The 17535-nt window shown below is 39.4% G+C and overlaps 1 protein-coding gene across 10 annotated transcripts in view; it reads right to left on the bottom strand.

Annotated features, from left to right (window-relative positions):
• PLEKHA5 (pleckstrin homology domain containing A5) overlaps positions 1-17535 on the bottom strand; it is a 251781-nt gene that overhangs the window by 211859 nt on the left and 22387 nt on the right. The gene's annotated exons all lie outside the window — the stretch shown is intronic.

The following is a 17535-nucleotide window of genomic DNA, read 5'->3' as shown; positions in this document are numbered from 1 at the left end:
CCCCCATTAAACCATCTTTTCAAGCAGTCTCCATGTTTCCAGTGTCTTTCTCCCCACTTGGAATTGAACCCAGATGGAGATTTCTTCCAACAAACCTCAATGCTTACATTTCACTTTGTTACAGGCTTTTAAAAAAAGACAGAGCACCCACATGCTATCTTATTTTCACATAAAATGTCTATTTTATTTTTTTCCTCCCTAGGCAGGAACAAAAGGTCTTCTTTATCCTAAAAGAGTCTTTCCCGCCTGCTTTGCAAAATACACAAACAAACCACAGAGGCGGCAAAAAAGATGCCATCACTTTAAAGAGTTAATTAATTAAAGCTAAGGTAACTCTTAAAGCAGCAGTACCGTTTTTCCTCCTCAAGGAAAAATCTGAAAAAAAAGACATGCAGGTGAATAGTACAAGTGCAAATTGTTTCAGAAGTATTTACATCCATCCACAATAACCACTACTGTAATAATTTCAAATTGTATTCTGTCTATATTGTTTTGCTCTTATCTTTGCATTTAAAATACCATCTTGCAATTAACGTGCTTAGATGTGCAAATACAATATGCATTTATTTCACATCTGAACAATTAAATTTAAGGGGGTTTATATTCTAACCTTCTCTTTCTCTGAAACCAATTTGGAAAATTCTAAAAATAAATACCACCTTTTGCAAAAGAAATCCACAATAAAATGAATTATGGTACAATGGCTGCTGAGAAAAAAGAAAATATTCATGAAAGAAAATTCAGTTACAGAATAATGAAAAACATGTTTTTCTACTGAATTATCATCAAAAAGGATTATTAACCTTCACCTTCCAAATTGGCTTGTATATATTTTAAGAATGTGAAATGAGCGTATAAGCAATGTATGTCTGAAAAAATATTTTAATACTCAGTATACTTTACTAAATACCTACCACAAAATCTTGAGATTTAGACTCCTAATGCCAATCTGCTAATTGCCAGATCATACAATTTATGCAATAGATAAATAATTCCAAAAGGAAAAAAAAATCTACCTTTGACCCTTTTAAGAGTTATACAGCCTATATTGTGAAATGCAAATAAGCTGACTCTCTTAGCTATGTGTCTGACTGACACAACATTCTACACATGCTAGTGGCAGGCCTTGTACTTCAGAATAATAGAAACGAGGCATTCTTTTTTTACAGAAGAAACACGGAATATCTTGTAATCTAAGGACACAAAAACTCATGTTATGTTGTAAGCAACCATATTTATGGTTTTCACGTTTTGTAATCAGTACCAATGAAATCAACTCCAAAAGTCCCTTTTGGTAATTACATAGTCATGCCATTTTCTTGGCATCAAACCTAGTCTGACTTTGTTACTTTCCAGGATGTATTTTCCATTTCCCAGTCTAGCCTTTGTCATTGTTGCTCAGTTGCTAAGTAAGGTCCAACTCTTCACAACCCCAGGGACCACAGCATGCCTGGCTCCTCCACCCTCTACTGTCTCCCAAACTCTGGCAATCTGCCCAAACTCACACTCACTAAATCAATGACGCTATCTAACCATCTCATACTTTGCCATGCCCTTCTCTTTTTGCCTTCTATCTTTCCCAACACCTAGCCTAAACTCCCTTTGTATGAACCTGTAATCCCTTAATCTGAGATAGAGTTGGGAGCAACTGAGCGTTTACTGGCCGGATGCCCTTCCTGATGCCATGTGGAATTTGCAGCAGATATTTTTTCTTTGTGCCCTAGGAGAAAAAAACCTGCCGCTCCATAGGATTGAACTCTCAACCTTCTGAATGGGAGGCAAGTGCCTTCAACACTAGGCTGCCACGCTAATACTCCCTCATATTCCCTGGTGTTCATCTATTCATGGGCTAAGCTTGCCCTAATTTTGCACAGCCTCTGAATCCAGTCAGGGTCATCCACATCTTACTTCCTGCATCCCTATCTATCCCTATTCTAAGCCCTATTCCCAGAAACAACTAATGGGAACAACTTTTGCAGACTTCCTTCAATGTACACAATGAGCTGGTACTGATGAGAGTTGAATTCCATTCCCATGTGCAGGCAATCTCAAATTCACTCCCCAAAAGGAGCTACTACTCCATGCTGTCTGATCAGAACAATTGTCAACAGCTTCTTACTGGCCCCCGACTACTTGTACGACCATTTGGAGAAATGGAAGAGCCACCGAAAATGCTCCCTGCAGTTCCTTGGCTTCTCCTCATCTCTGCACAAGAGATTTCAGTGAGGTAAGCCCCAGCACCATTTGTGATCCAAATATAAGCATTGCTCTCAGTGGCTAAGATGCTGAGTTTGTTGATCGAAAGATCAGCAGTTCAGCAGTTTGAATCCCAAGTGCCGCGTAGCGGGGTGAGCTCCCGTTACTTGTCCCAGCTTCTGCCAACCTAGCAGTTCAAAAGCATGTAAAAAATGCAAGTAGAAAAATAGGGACCACCTTTGGTGGGAAGGTAACAGTGTTCCATGCGCCTTTGGCGTTGAGTCATGAAGGCCACATGACTATGGAGAGGTCTTCAGACAGCGCTGGCTCTTCGGCTTTGAAACAGAGATGAGCACCACCCTCTAGAGTTGGGAACAACTAGTACATATGTATGAGGGGAACCTCTATTCTCCTCAATTACACTAGGGCAAGGGTGTCCAATCTGTGAACCACACTGGCTGGGGAATTCTGGAAGTTGAGATTTACAAGTTTCCACAGCTGGACACTCTTGCTCTAGCGTTTTTCAGATGTTATAGAAGACACAGGATGATTTTTGTCACATGCACTGAAGTCTAGAGAAGTTGCTTTATTCACAAGGAAGAGAGAGAATGAATCCATTAAAAAAGTAAACTGAAGTTCCCTGAAATGTATTATCCCCTACATGCAAATAAATATTTAAGCCTATCTCAATGGGTCCTTTAATCCTAACTCATATTTAATAGGAGGGCTGGGAGAGAAAAGCAACTAGGTTTTTAAAGAGAAAATAAAAATGCTTAGGAAATACCCTAACTATATATTTTAATTTGCCATGTACATAAATTCAAGGGAATCAGTTGCATCAATGTGAATATAATGCTTAAATTTCCCAAAGCGTATTGTACTACTTATATTGTTTTAAGCAATTAATATAAATAATCTATCACTTCAATTGTTAAACAGAAAGCTACTGTGTGTGAACAGTAAAATATAACAACCAAGCACATGCACTGGCAATGATTAAAGAAGGCTAATTTCTTTCTAAATTAAACATGTACTTGCAATTTTTTTTATTATACAAATACTTTTTTAAAATTCTGGAACAAATGAATCATGTCAGTTGGATAGACTCTCCAGATCCTGCACTACAGATAACTACAGAAAAAACTTCCTTTTTACAAACCTGTAATCTCTTTAATTCAGGGTAGAGTCGAGGCGACTGGATGGAGCTGAGTATTTACTGGCCGGATGCCCTTCCTGATATTCTTCACCACCAGGCCACCACACCGCCCTCATTGGTAACTACAAACTACAGCTATATAAACTTGCCTCTAGACCACTACTTCTTTATAGTAAGTGACCGTTTATAAATCTGAGAACATGGATGTCTACTTGGTGAACTTCACATCACTAATCTTAACTATAAAATTATTATTCTTTTCCGAATTGCAGCATCCTCTCACACACATAGAATTACAAAAGTTAAGTATGAAACCCTAAGGTTTCTACGGGTCTAATTAGGTTTCCATTTACTCTCTACAGCTGCTGGGAGACTGTTCTGCTCAGTGCAATGTCCCAGCCACAAAGCAAACATAGAAGACTCCATTCACAAAAAGTTTGTAATTATATTAGCACACCATAACATAGCCTATAACCGTGATGGCGAACCGGTGGCACATAGAGCCCTCTCTGTGGGCCCGAGCACTGTCACTGCAACTCAGCCAGCTAGTCATTGGGTTTCCGGTGCAGATGCGCGTATGACTCCGTCAACTTCCGGACCTCCGTACCTTCCGTCGCGAGCTCAAGACACATTTATTCATCTGTGCAGGACTGGCTTAGATTTTAAATTTATAGGGGTTTTAAATTGGTTTTAATATTTATATTTCTATTTTTAATAATTGGGCATTAGAATAAGTTTTTTAATGTTTATTTTAATTTGTATATAAGTGTTTTATATGCCTGTGAACCGCCCTGAGTCCTTCGGGAGATAGGGCGGTATACAAATATGAATAATTAATAAATAAATAAATAAATAAATAAATAAATAAATAAATAAATAAATAAATGACCACCTTACAGTTTGGGCCATCACCGGCCTATAACATGCTGCGTCTTTTAATTATCATGTATGTATCCTGATATCCAAGCGAAATGTTGGAGGTGTGGTTGTGATGACGCTACATATTTTCATATTTGGTGGACTTGCAAGAAAATTAAGGCCTTTTGGATAAGAATTTGGTGGATTATTCAAAATGTACTGAAGAAGAAGATACAGTTCCTGCCGCAATTTTTCCTTTTGGGAATTATAACGGATTGTACAGGGATTGAGACTAAATTGATTCTGAATTTAATAACAGCAGCAAGACTGTTGATTGGACAATACTGGAAGAAAGAAGAGGTACCTACAATAGAAGAATGGATATTGAAAGTCATTAATTTGGCTGAGATGGCTAAAATCTCAGCTTTTTAAAAGACAATACGCAGGAAAGATATTTAATTGAATGGAAAAATGGATTGATTATCTACAAAACAGATATCAGATTAAGAAATATCAGATTGCCTTTGAATAATTAGGAAGTATTATTTTATGTAATGGGGAGGGTTGGGAGATGAAAAGATTTGGATGAGGTTAATTGGATTAGAAGGAAAATTTTACTCTATGTTTGGTTTATGTATAACAATACCTTGTGATTGACCCGGGAAGCCGGGGGGGGGAGGGGGGGGTTTCTGGGAGGGAGGGGGGAAAAAAGGGGGGGAAATGTTTTTGTTTTTTAAAACTTTTTCAATTAACATGCTGCGTCTTTCCCCTTATTGCCAGTAAACCAAATATGTCTTAAATTTGAGTACAAGAATAGTTTCCCAAAGCTTGCTGAACCACAACCAACTCAGCTCCTGTTCAACCTGGTATAGTTATGCAAACATACCCACGCTGTCTTAATTTTTCATGGTACTCACAGATGACAGCATAAAGTATAAAGCTGCTTCAAATAAACCCAACAAACCACAGGACATGTCAAAACAGGCCAGGATTCTGTAAATCTGAAACCACAATGAGGGTGTCTAAGCTTCTGAATTTTCTTCCAGCTTTGAAAAGATTTGCTGTTGTTTTTGTTTTTTTTAACACGACACAGTTCCTCTATTCCTTGATCACTAAGTAGACAGATGTCCAACCTATGGACCACATGTCTTATGGAAGAAAAATCTGCATCTGATAAGTTTCTGATTATTGTTCTCTCGTTAGAGATACACTTCTGCATATGGCATACCTCTATTAAATAGCCAAATGATTGGGTAAAACTAGTGGTCAAATTTTATCACTCATGCACATGTTTTTCAGCAGAAAGCTTAAGCTGAACTGAATGCCTCAAGTAATCCTTACATTGCCTTCCTGAAAGGTTGGCAGCTTGAAAATTGAAAATGCATAAATGAGACACATGATAGCCTGAATATACAGGTGTGGAAATGAATCTTAAATGTGAAGTGAGTCAGACGAGTTAGTTAGGCACAGCTTCCTTTGGTATTCTCTCATTAACTAAGCATAATGAACCCTTCCTTTAAGGTTGTTTTTTCACATACCAAAGGAACAATTGCCTACTTAAAACAAACTCCAGGATTGGTTTCCAAGTTGGATTTGCTGGCATTCCAGAAAGCTCTCCTATCATTTGATTACAGATGAAAGGCTGGAGGTTATTGCCAAAAGAAAGACCGCCCAGCGGAGCTGCCTCAAATTCTGTTCAGGAATTTAAGGGGTGGTGGTGGGAATAAATAAAATAAAATAATGTATACTCCTCAGCTCTACTATTCTGGTTTGCTTGTGTGACTGTTGTACTTTCAGCAACCTTGGTGAACTTCGCCTGTATTTAACATTTAATTGTTACATAAAATCTCATCTTTATTTTCAGTACTAATTAAATGCCTAGCTTTTCCCCCCATGTTTCTTGACTTGTGCTTCTAATGAAAGGGTGCAAAGACGATTCACCTGCTTTCAAATCTATCTTTGCTACCAACAGTTATTCCTACCTGTTTAGCTGTGCAATACTGAGAAGAGTGCACATTTTCATGATGAACAGCAAAAAACATTAGCATTGTGTATATTTCAAAACTTTAATAAAGTAAGCCAGTAAAATAAGTTTAATATTATCACTTTAACCTATGTTTTAAGGATCAGATGCTGGAATAATGGAATTACTCACCGGTGCTGCCTTTTTGTGGCAGTTGTTAAATAAACACTACAATTGTTAAATGAACCTGTTTTCTTCAATGGGTGTTTGTTTTGGGGGTTTTTTTTTGGCAGAACTTGGGAGTAAATGCTGGAAACCAGCAAAAAACCCTGCTGAAAATCAAAGTCACATGACCACAAGATGCTACAAACAGCTATAAAAGTAAGTTAATTGACAAGTGCCCAAAATGCAAACACATAACAAGGTATATACCAGGTAATATAATATAATATAATATAATATAATATAATTAATATAATATAATATAATATAATATAATATAATATAATATAATATAATATAATATAATATAATATAATATAATATAATATAATATAATATAATATAATATAATATATATAATATAATATAATATAATATAATATAATATAATATAATATAATAACAACAGCCTTCTAGTCCAACCCCCTGCCCAGGCAGGAAACCCTACACCATCTCAGACAGATGGTTATCCAATATTTTCTTAAAAATTTCCAGTGTTGGAGCATTTACAACTTCTGCAGGCAAGTCGTTCCACTTATTAATTGTTCTAACTGTCAGGAAATTTCTCCTTAGTTCTAAGTTGCTTCTCTCCTTGATTAGTTTCCACCCATTGCTTCTTGTTCTACCCTCAGATGCTTTGGAGAACAGCTTGACTCCCTCTTCTTTGTGGCAACCCCTGAGATACTGGAACACTCCCCTAGTCCTTCTTTTCATTAAACTAGACATAACCAGGTGTCAGCAACCTGTGGCTCCGGAGCCGCATGTGGCTCTTTGGGTCCTCTGCTGTGGCTCCCTGTTGGGTGATCCCACCACTGACTGGCCCCGCCCCTCACCTTCCCCTCCCAATCATTCCTTGCCTGGTCTGAGAAGGTAAGGGAGATGGTGGGGGATGGAGAAGCGGCCAGGGCAGAGACAGAGATACAGAGAGAGGGGGAGAGAGAGACATAGAAAGTTACTGAGAGAGGAGGGGAGGGAGGGAGGGAAAGAGAGAGAGATGTCAAAAGGGTTTTGTGGTTCCCAGTGTTTTTTAAAAACCGGTTCTTTGCCTTAATGACCAGCTGGGTAGGCGTGGCTGGGGGGGTGTCATGTGACTGGTGGAAGTGAGTGACGTGGCCTTGGCCATGCCCACCCAGGTTTTGTGGTTCCCGGTGTTTTCTTTTCTGTGGGAAACGGATCCAAACGGCTCTTTGAGTATTTAAGGTTGCAGACCACTGGTACATACTGTATGTACAGAAATTGGAACTCTGAAACCAGGTTGTAAATAACTCTGGGGAGGTCCATCGTAACTTTGAATGATTTCTGAGTGACCAATTGTTAAGTGACAACAACTTGTACAATAAAGACATTTATTTTGTTATACTGGATCTCTCAAAGTTTAATAAGTGTTGGTTACAATCACTCTTGTTTCTGGAGATGAAACTTAAGAGCGGAAACATTCACGAACCTGTATGGTTTGGTCTTGCTGTATTTATTATTCCATTTTGGACTGACATCAACAGGATCCTTAATGCAGTGGGACCTCAGTTTAATGGCCCTCGCTTTAGTGAATACCACTCCAAAATAGCAAAGTTCATTCTTTCTGAGGCACTCCAGACAATTCATGTAAATTAACAAAATCTGTGTCAATTTAAATTGTCTATGAAATTAGTGTAATTACATTAAAACATAATAAAATTTAATGGACCGCTAAATCTAAGATACTGTACATATGCTTTTCTTGGAAGTGTTTCCAAATTTGACAATCAATATTCGCAATCTATCAATCCAAGTTATAGATTTTGGGAGCATGTAATTGATTAAAGGAAGTATTATAGAATCCTAGAAGGAAAAATCTACCTTGTTCTCAGCAGTGGATTATTGGTGTTGGCCATTTGTTAGCATTTGAATTAGCAAAGATAATATATCCTGTTCACAATATATATTCCAAGCCTTTCTTACTGTTATGATTATTAACGTGGTGGTTATACTGATGTTTTAATATTGTGGTATGCAATTTCCGCCCCCCCCCCCACACCATTTCTCAATGTGCTTATTCTGTATGGCAAAGTGATGAATGTTGAAATGCTGAACCAAGGAGAGACTAAGAGCTTGAACAGGCTTCTGCTAATGCACATTTTTTAAACTGATTATCAGCTCTCATGTTGGTATTGAATTTAGTGACCACATGTAGATAGATTTTCTTCATGATAATCTGTCTCAAAACACTGCATACAGTTTATTGTTTTAAATGTTATTAAGGTGTCCATTTCATGAGGTTTAACTGCTAAAACCAAGTAAATTTTATTTTATTTTTATGTGTTTGTATCCTGCCTTTATTATTTTTACAAGTAACTCACGGCAGTGAATATATCCAACATATTTTCCTCCTCATGTTTTCCGTACAGCAACAATTCTGTGAGGTGACTTGCCAAAGGCCACCTGGCTTGCTTTCATGGCTAGGTTTTGTAGCCTGATGGCTTAACCACTACACCAGGGGTGTCAAACTTGATTTCATTGAGTTGGTTGTGTTTGACCTTGGGGAGGGCCGGGCGGGCATGACCAGGTAGGCGTGGCCAGCTCAACGTCACTCATGTCAAGGGCGCCTGTGGTGGCCCAAGCGTTCTGCCAGAGAAAATGGGCTCCTGAGCTCCGTTTTCTGCTGCAACGGCATCCTGCAACCCTCTGCCAGTTAAAACTGAGCTCGGGAGGACCCCCGTGCAGCCCTGCCAAGCTCCATTTTCACTGGCAAGAGTCATCACGGGCCGGTCCTTCATTGTTTCCAGGGCGGCCCTGTGGGCCTGATGTATTTGATATAAATTTCTGGGTTCTATCATATCGCAAGATCTCAAATGGACAGCTAACATCAAAAACATCATTAAAAAAGGACAACAAAGAATGTTCTTTCTGCGCCAACTCAGTAAGCTCAAACTGCCCAAGGAGCTGCTGATCCAATTCTACAGAGGAATTATTGAGTCTGTCATTTGCACCTCTATAACTGTCTGGTTCAGTTCTGCAACCCAACAAGAAAAACACAGACTTCAGAGGATAATTAGAACTGCAGAAAAAATAATTGCTACCAACCTGCCTTCCATTGAGGACCTGTATACTGCACGAATCAAGAAGAGGGCCGTGAAAATATTTGCAGATCCCTCGCATCCTGGACATAAACTGTTTCAACTCCTACCCTCAAAACGACGCTATAGAGCACTGCACACCAGAACAACTAGACACAAGAACAGTTTTTTCCCGAAGGCCATCACTCTGCTAAACAAATAATTCCCTCAACACTGTCAGACTATTTACTGAATCTGCACTACTATTAATCGTTTCATAGTTCCCATCACCAATCTCTTTCCACTTATGACTGTATGACTATAACTTGTTGCTGGCAATCCTTATGATTTATATTGATATATTGATCATCAATTGTGTTGTAAATGTTGTACCTTGATGAACGTATCTTTTCTTTTATGTACACTGAGAGCATATGCACCAAGACAAATTCCTTGTGTGTCCAATCACACTTGGCCAATAAAATTCTATTCTATTCTATTCTATGTAAGCACCTCGTGGGCCGCATCTGGCTCCCGGGCCTTGAGTTTCACACCCCTGCATTAGACCAAGCTGGCATCACACCTGATGACAATGTATCACCTGATTAAAACTAAGGGTCCAGTTTTCTATGCGTTAAATTTTTCTGAAGGATTTATAAGAACAAGTGTTTGATAAGGTTAAATCTTCCAGAACCAGATGACCCAATCTAGATGTCCCTCAGATGGATGCGCTTCAATTCCAGAATTCCCCAACCAGAATGGTTATTGCTGATCATTCTGGGCACTGAATTCTACACAATTGGATGGCACTCAAGGATGGGGAAGACTAATCTAAAATTACACTTCAGTAATTTTATTCACAGAATAAATATTAAATAAATAAGGAATAGTTAGTGGATCAAGAAGAAGGGACAAGCAAAGAACTCACTGGCTTGATACCACCAAAGCTGATACAAAGATGAGCACCCAATAACTGAAAGAAGCTGTGCTTGATAAGGTAGCAGGGAGAGAGCACTTGCCTATAAAGTCGCCAAAAGTCGGAACTGTAAAACTAAGTAATATTTATTCTCATTACTATTATGATCTTGGATACCAGACTTCATATTTAAAGAAAAACTTGAACATTTCAAACAAACTTCTCTTCTGCTTCATATGGTCTAATGTTAAGGAACAGTCTACAGCAGTGATGGCTAAACTTTTTGCTGTCGCATGCTGAAAGTCTGCATGCATGCCCACATGCGTGCCCGCACCCATAATGCAATGCACCCCCCCGTGCATGCAACCCCTGTGCCCCATTTTGGGCCTAGTAGGCCTCCCTGAACTTATAACCCATAATGCAATGCACGTGCAACCCCTTGCATGTGCCCCACCCCTCATGCTCCCCCTGCACATCTCCCACATACTCCCTGCCTCCACACATGCACGGTAGAGACCCGAAAATCAGCTTGCCGGTGGGAGACACGCACACATGCGCAATGGAGCTGAGCTGGATCGATGGCTTCCATGCCATAGTTTTGCCATTACGGGTCTAGAGTATTTTGAATATAAGGTATTTGGTCTGATTAAACTGCAAGGGAGTTAAGGTAGCTAAAATGTAATTACCGATAATAATAATATGGCTAGCATATAAGAATTATCTTTCCTAATCCTGTGAAGTACATTGTAAGATTATTAATCATCACAACTATTCAAAATCTTCAATTTAAGACTTAGCCACCTATGCTGTGATTACTGGTACATCTTTGAAGTTCCACCTGTCAATTAAAATTCTGAAAGATAATTTGTAATGTAAAATGTATTGCAGCACTTTATGTTTAATACCTTAGATCAAATCAATTTTCTTTTCTTTGTTTACATTAGGAATTCAGGTCTTGCCGAGACAAGAAAAAGTGATGGCAATTACAATCTGAAATTGACATAAGTTTTGAGCAATGAATAAGGTTTTCAATTATAACCTTGAATAACTCTTTAGAAAATAGCAATATGGGGTGGGGGGAGAGAATTTGGTTTAGAAAAGTTGGCTAAGTAAGTTTAATACCACAATATCCACACTTATCTATATAATTGCTTCTCACCTATTTTAATGGATTCCTTGCATTTCTTATCAAGAGGGGGGAAAAATCCTATGTTGTTACACCAGTTTTATTTAATACTCAGAGGGGACATTTGTAGTAGCTGTAGGCTGTTAAAATGTGTTGACGACTTCTGCAAATATTTCTGCAGATAAAGAATAAAGGTAACTATCAGGCCAAAGGTTCTTTTTCTAACTGAAGACAAGTTTTTATGACACTTTTCAACCAACTCAGTGGTGCTAAGCAGTAAGCAGCAAGTAAACTCAGTGCTGCTCTAAACACCTAACCTCAATAAACTTGGCTCTGATATGCAAGCCTGTGGTCTTCACACTATTTGTTTTTCTCCCAGTACTCAAAAGTCTATTTTTCAAGAGGTTTCTACATTGATCATTTGTTTCTACGAAATGTGTTTGTCTTGTTTTTTCTCAAGTCCATGAAAGATGTTCACATCTTGGATCAAAATGAAACAATATTCCTCATATCTATTTTGTCTCATAAGATCCAATTTTAAACAACTGCGGAGAGCCGAATTATTTGAAAAATAACCAGCCGAACTTTTTTTTTTTAAAGGGGTTTTTATAAATCAGAATCTATGCTGTACTGGTTACTCAAAATGACAGGATTTTTTTTTTTAAATTATACACTAGACATAAAATTAGCTTGTTTCTGGTAAAAATTCTTTTCAAGGTCACAATGAACATGCTTAATTAAAAAGCTTGAAATTTATGCATCTTATTAACCAGCAAGATGTGTTAATATGAGCGGTGCTGAAACATTATTAATTACCAGGACCAATCTCTCATTAGAGAAGGCTGGACCACCCAAAATCACAAGCTAGAAGAGCATATTTTGACTTCAGCCAAAATTGTTCAAATACAGGTAGTCCTCAAATTACGACTGAGACCAGATTTTCCACCACTAAGCAATGCAGTTATAAAATATGATATCACATGACTGCATTACTTATAACAGCTGTCAACTCTGAACCTGGCCTGGCTGAGGCCACCTTGGAGCTTCAGTGTTGCCACAATGGTGCCGAGGGATAGGGAGGGGGAATAGAGATAGCTGGGGTTTGTAGCCAAAACAAAATAGTTTCCCCGGAGAACCAAGGACATTCCCATAGGTGGCTAAAAAGAGGAGGAGTGAAGTTTCCAAGCAATTGGACAGCACCTTGATTGGACCATGTGACTGACTGTTTGGGAAAGGGGGGAAAACTTTACTTTTAATTAGGTGAAAACTGTGGGAACCTTCAGAGTCGGTTTTCACCCATCTGTGCCAATATGATATATCCAATAAACCTATTCTTTGAGGAACCTGCTTGTCTCTGAGTTCGCTTTGCTATGGGTGTATTACTTGGAACCTTGACAACAACAATGCCAGGATTCCCTGTTGCCTCTATTAACCAATTTTTTATTATTATTATTTTTGCATTTATATCCCGCCCTTCTCCGAAGACTCAGGGCGGCTTACACTATGTTAAGCAAAAGTCTTCATCCATTTGTATATTATATACAAAGTCAATTTATTGCCCCCAACAATCTGGGTCCTCATTTTACCTACCTTATAAAGGATGGAAGGCTGAGTCAACCTTGGGCCTGGTGGGACTTGAACCTGCAGTAATTGCAAGCAGCTGTTGTTAATAACAGACTGTCTTAGCAGTCTGAGCCACACAGAGCCCAAATCCCATCAGTTGTTAAGTGAGGACCCACCCTAATTCAAGCCATTCCTAGCTTGGTTTCTCCCAGGCCCGGGTCTCGGTAAGGTAAGGGACTGTCTACATCTTCAGCTCCTCCCATCCAACTATATACCCCTCACATCTCTGTCTTTTGGGCACCCTGCAAAAATGCACTCCTCGGTAGTGGTGCTGAGGCTGAGTTCGAGGCCCAGGGCTTTCAGCAACCTCAGCTGGCTGACACGACCCCTACATCTATACCGTTTCCTTTTATTGTAAATTTCCAATAAAGTGACAGGTCCAGGAAAAAGAAGATCACCACACTCTCAATTCCACTTGGAATAGCCACATGTTATTTCCCAGGAAACCTTAACTAATCAGAAAAGACATGGATCTAAATATATAGTTGCTAAACTCACAATCAGAAGAACATTGTCCGCTTCCTCAGAATTAAGAGAGTCAAGGATCAAACTCGTCATATCCGATGTATGATCACTGCTGCATGTCAGGCTCAGGTCCATGATGGCCATGAATTCCCAAGCTTCATCCAAATCTACACCCAGAAGCCGCCCAAAACCATAAACCAAGGGAATTCCACCGCCAATCTGACCATGGAATTGAACAACTCAGGTAGGAAAGCTATTATAAAGCAGGGAGGCTAGTACAGCACCAACATTTCCAACTGATCCCTTGAGTCCAACTTTACAAACAGGATGTCACATTCAGTTATCTGCGGTGCAGCAACTCTGAAAGCTACCAGAGTATCCTGGATTACCATCACTATTTTAACACGCCTGCCCTGGAGTCTCAGATGGTACTTTAACCAAAACCCAGGTAAACAACTTTTTAAAACTTCTCTCTCCATATCTGTCCAAGTCTTGGTGTTGCCAGCCTCTCACTGATAATTAGATCATGAATAATAATTACAATAATTAGAAACCTCATTATAACCTGTCTTGAGGTTTAAGAGTAGTTGCCAAAATCCAGGACTCCTAAAAGTCTGATGACCAGGTACTGGGATGAACTGGAACATAGTATTGATATAATACACTAAGACAGGGTTCTGCAAACTTGGCTCTTTTAAGACTTGTGGATTTCAACTCCCAGAGTTCCTCAGCCAGCTTTGCTTTGCTGGCTGAGGAACTCTGGGACTTGAAGTCCACAAGTCTTAAAAGAGCCAAGTTTGCAGACCTCTGCACTAAGAGGACATTCCCCAAATGCATTTCATTCTGTCTTCCATCATATCTACCTCTGCTAATCACTACAGCATGTTTTGCCTCCTGCATGCCAGCCGCTCTGAAGGTCAAAAAGCATCATCCCAAACATCATCATAGCACCCTCACCAGATATACTAGTATACTAGATATACTAGTTCCCTAGGTTGCTTCTGAACAGCCCCCCCCTCCTATACATACATAAATCAACCAACCACTCTCCCAGCTCTCATCCGCTCCACACACACATACGTGTGCAAACCATACACTACTCAGAGCAGTGGTTAGAATGAAGTATTGCAGGCTAGCTCTGCATTTCCACTGCCAGGAGTTTGATCCTGACTGGTTCAAGGCTAACTCGGCCTTCCATCCTTCCGAGGTCGGTAAAACGAGGACCAGATTGTTGGGGAGCGCAATATGCTGACTCTGTAAACTGCTTAGAGAGGGCTGTTAAAGCACTACGAAGCGGTATATAAATCTAAGTTTTATTGCTAGACCCAGGACGAACTAGCAATAATAATAAAAGCAGCAGCAATATTATTGTATTAAAATTGTTTGTAACATAAAGTACCCTCTACAAATCAACTGTTCTCTCTCATACAGACATGGACATATACTGAAACATTACATGCACTTCTTTCCCTTCATCAAAAATAGCAAAAAAAAAAGGGGGGGGAAGGAAAGCAGGAGATGGGATAAGGGGGAGAGTAGCTACATTAAATGGGAAGAACAAGCTTCCAATGGAGGTGAGGCAAGACTTAACAGGAAACAATAGAAACGAAGAGAGAGAGAGGTTATGTTTTTGTGGTCTAAGAAAGGGAAAATTCACTAGACAAACAACCCTCCCAAACAAAGATAAATAATAAGACTTATTTTCAAAATATATGCCTGTATTCATTGGCACCTCTTGCTTATTCCTTTATTTTCAAGCCCGTAACAAAAAAATATAAACCATCTGTCGACTCAGCTGATAAGTAATTGTGTGTGTGGGGGGGGGGGAGAGAAATCTACTTCCTATGGATAGATATTATTGTATTTTAAAACCTGAGTGGGATGGGGCGGGGTGGAATGGAAGAAGAGAAATAAAATAGAAATAGAACACAAATACTTTAAGCTCTGGTACCATTCATGGAATGAAAGCCAGGATAGATGGGAGATTTTTAACAGGTAATCTACATAATATTAATACTATGCAGTTTTTAAATTTCAGGAGGGCAGGCACATGCTCTTACAACCCAACCCCATAGACACAAGAAGACGAGAGTCTATGATTTTCAGCATGGGAAGACCTTCCTTCACAATCATAACAATCAGCCAGATCAAAATGGTCCGCCATCTTAGATTGTCCAGACTATGAAAAGAGATAGACAATCTTACATTGCAGGAAAGAGGGTCAACTTTCAGCCTAGGAATCAGCTTACTATAATACGCCATAGGCCGGGGTGTCAAGGTCCGGGGGCCAGATCCGGCCCACAGGGTGCTTAGATCTGGCCTACAGGGGCCACTCTAGAAAGAGCAAAGGACGGTTGTCACCGGCAGAGGGCGGCAGGAGGCCATCACAGCTGAAAATGGAGCTCTGGAGCCCATTTTCGCTGACAGAGCACTTGGGTCACCACAGAGCCCCCCCGCCCCCCAACACAAGTGACGTCAAGCTGGCCACACCTACCCTGGCCCTGAAGTCAAATGAAACCCTGATAGGGCCCTCAATGAAATCAAGTTTGACACCCCTGCCATTCTCTAGGCTATTCTAATATAATATAATATAATATAATATAATATAATATAACAACAGAGTCGGAAGGGACCTTGGAGGTCTTCTAGTCCATCCCGCTGCCCAGGCAGGAAACCCTACACCATCTCAGACAGATGGTTATCCAACATTTTCTTAAAAATTTCCAGTGTTGGAGCATTCACAACTTCTGCAGGCAAGTCATTCCACTTATTAATTGTTCTAACTGTCAGGAAATTTCTCCTTAGTTCTTTTTTTTAATTTATTTACATTTATATCCCGCCCTTCTCCGAAGACTCAGGGCGGTTTACACTATGTTAGGAATAGTCTTCATCCTATTTGTATATTTATATACAAAGTCAACTTATTGCCCCCAACAATCTGGGTCCTCATTTTACCTACCTTATAAAGAATGGAAGGTTGAGTCAACTTTGGGCCTGGAGGGACTAGAACCTGCAGTAATTGCAAGCAGTTGATAACAGACTGTCTTACCAGTCTGAGCCACAGAGGCCCTTAGTTCTAAGTTGCTTCTTTCCTTGATCAGTTTCCACCCATTGCTTCTTGTTCTACCCTCAGATGCTTTGGAGAGTAGCTTGACTCCCTCTTCTTTGTGGCAAACCCTGAGATATTGGAACACTGCTATCATGTCTCCCCTAGTCCTTCTTTTTGTTAAACTAGACATACCGAGTTCCTGCAACCGTTCTTCATATGTTTTAGCCTCGTCTTTCTTGCTCTTCTCTGCACTCTTTCTAGAGTTTCAGCATCTTTTTTACATCGCGGCGACCAAAACTGAATGCAGTATTCCAAGTGTGGCCTTACCAAGGCATTATAAAGTGGCACTAACACTAAACACTCTTATCTGGGCTTTAAACTAGCACTTATAATCAGCTTGCATGTTTCCTATCCTACAGGTTAAGAGCGGTTCAATAAAATGGCACATCATTAAACGTAGAAGACTTTAAAATTATACTAGAACCGAATTAAAATAAGGCACACATGCATTCGTATTTTATACGATGGACCATATGCTTTATTACTCTTGTTTTACAATTCTCAGACCTATTTCTTTGACAGAAAGCCCTATTTTATTTCCAACTAGGAACTGGATGATTAAACAGAGCAGCTTGTCTATCTTCGGTACAATTCTCTAGTTCATAAACCATGTTGTTATCGAACCTAATTACGTGTATATTCCTGTCTCTGCTGCTCTCCCTTTGTTTTATATCTCAGTAGTAGTTAGCTTTTAAAGCACAAGCCTACTGCTGAACAGACCAGTCCTTTTAGTTTTCCCAAAAGATTTTGTTTATTGGTAAAGCTATAAAGCCTATAAACCCTAAATCTATATGCAAGCAGGAAAGTGAATTCTTGTTTCAACAGCAACCAAGTCACTTTGCTACACTGGTCACTAGAAAAATTATTTG

Source organism: Ahaetulla prasina, chromosome 7 (genome assembly GCF_028640845.1).
Source record: "Ahaetulla prasina isolate Xishuangbanna chromosome 7, ASM2864084v1, whole genome shotgun sequence".
Taxonomy (NCBI): Eukaryota; Metazoa; Chordata; class Lepidosauria; order Squamata; family Colubridae; genus Ahaetulla; species Ahaetulla prasina.
The sequence above is the reverse complement of the archived record's forward strand: the minus strand, read 5'-3'. Positions and strand labels throughout refer to the sequence as shown.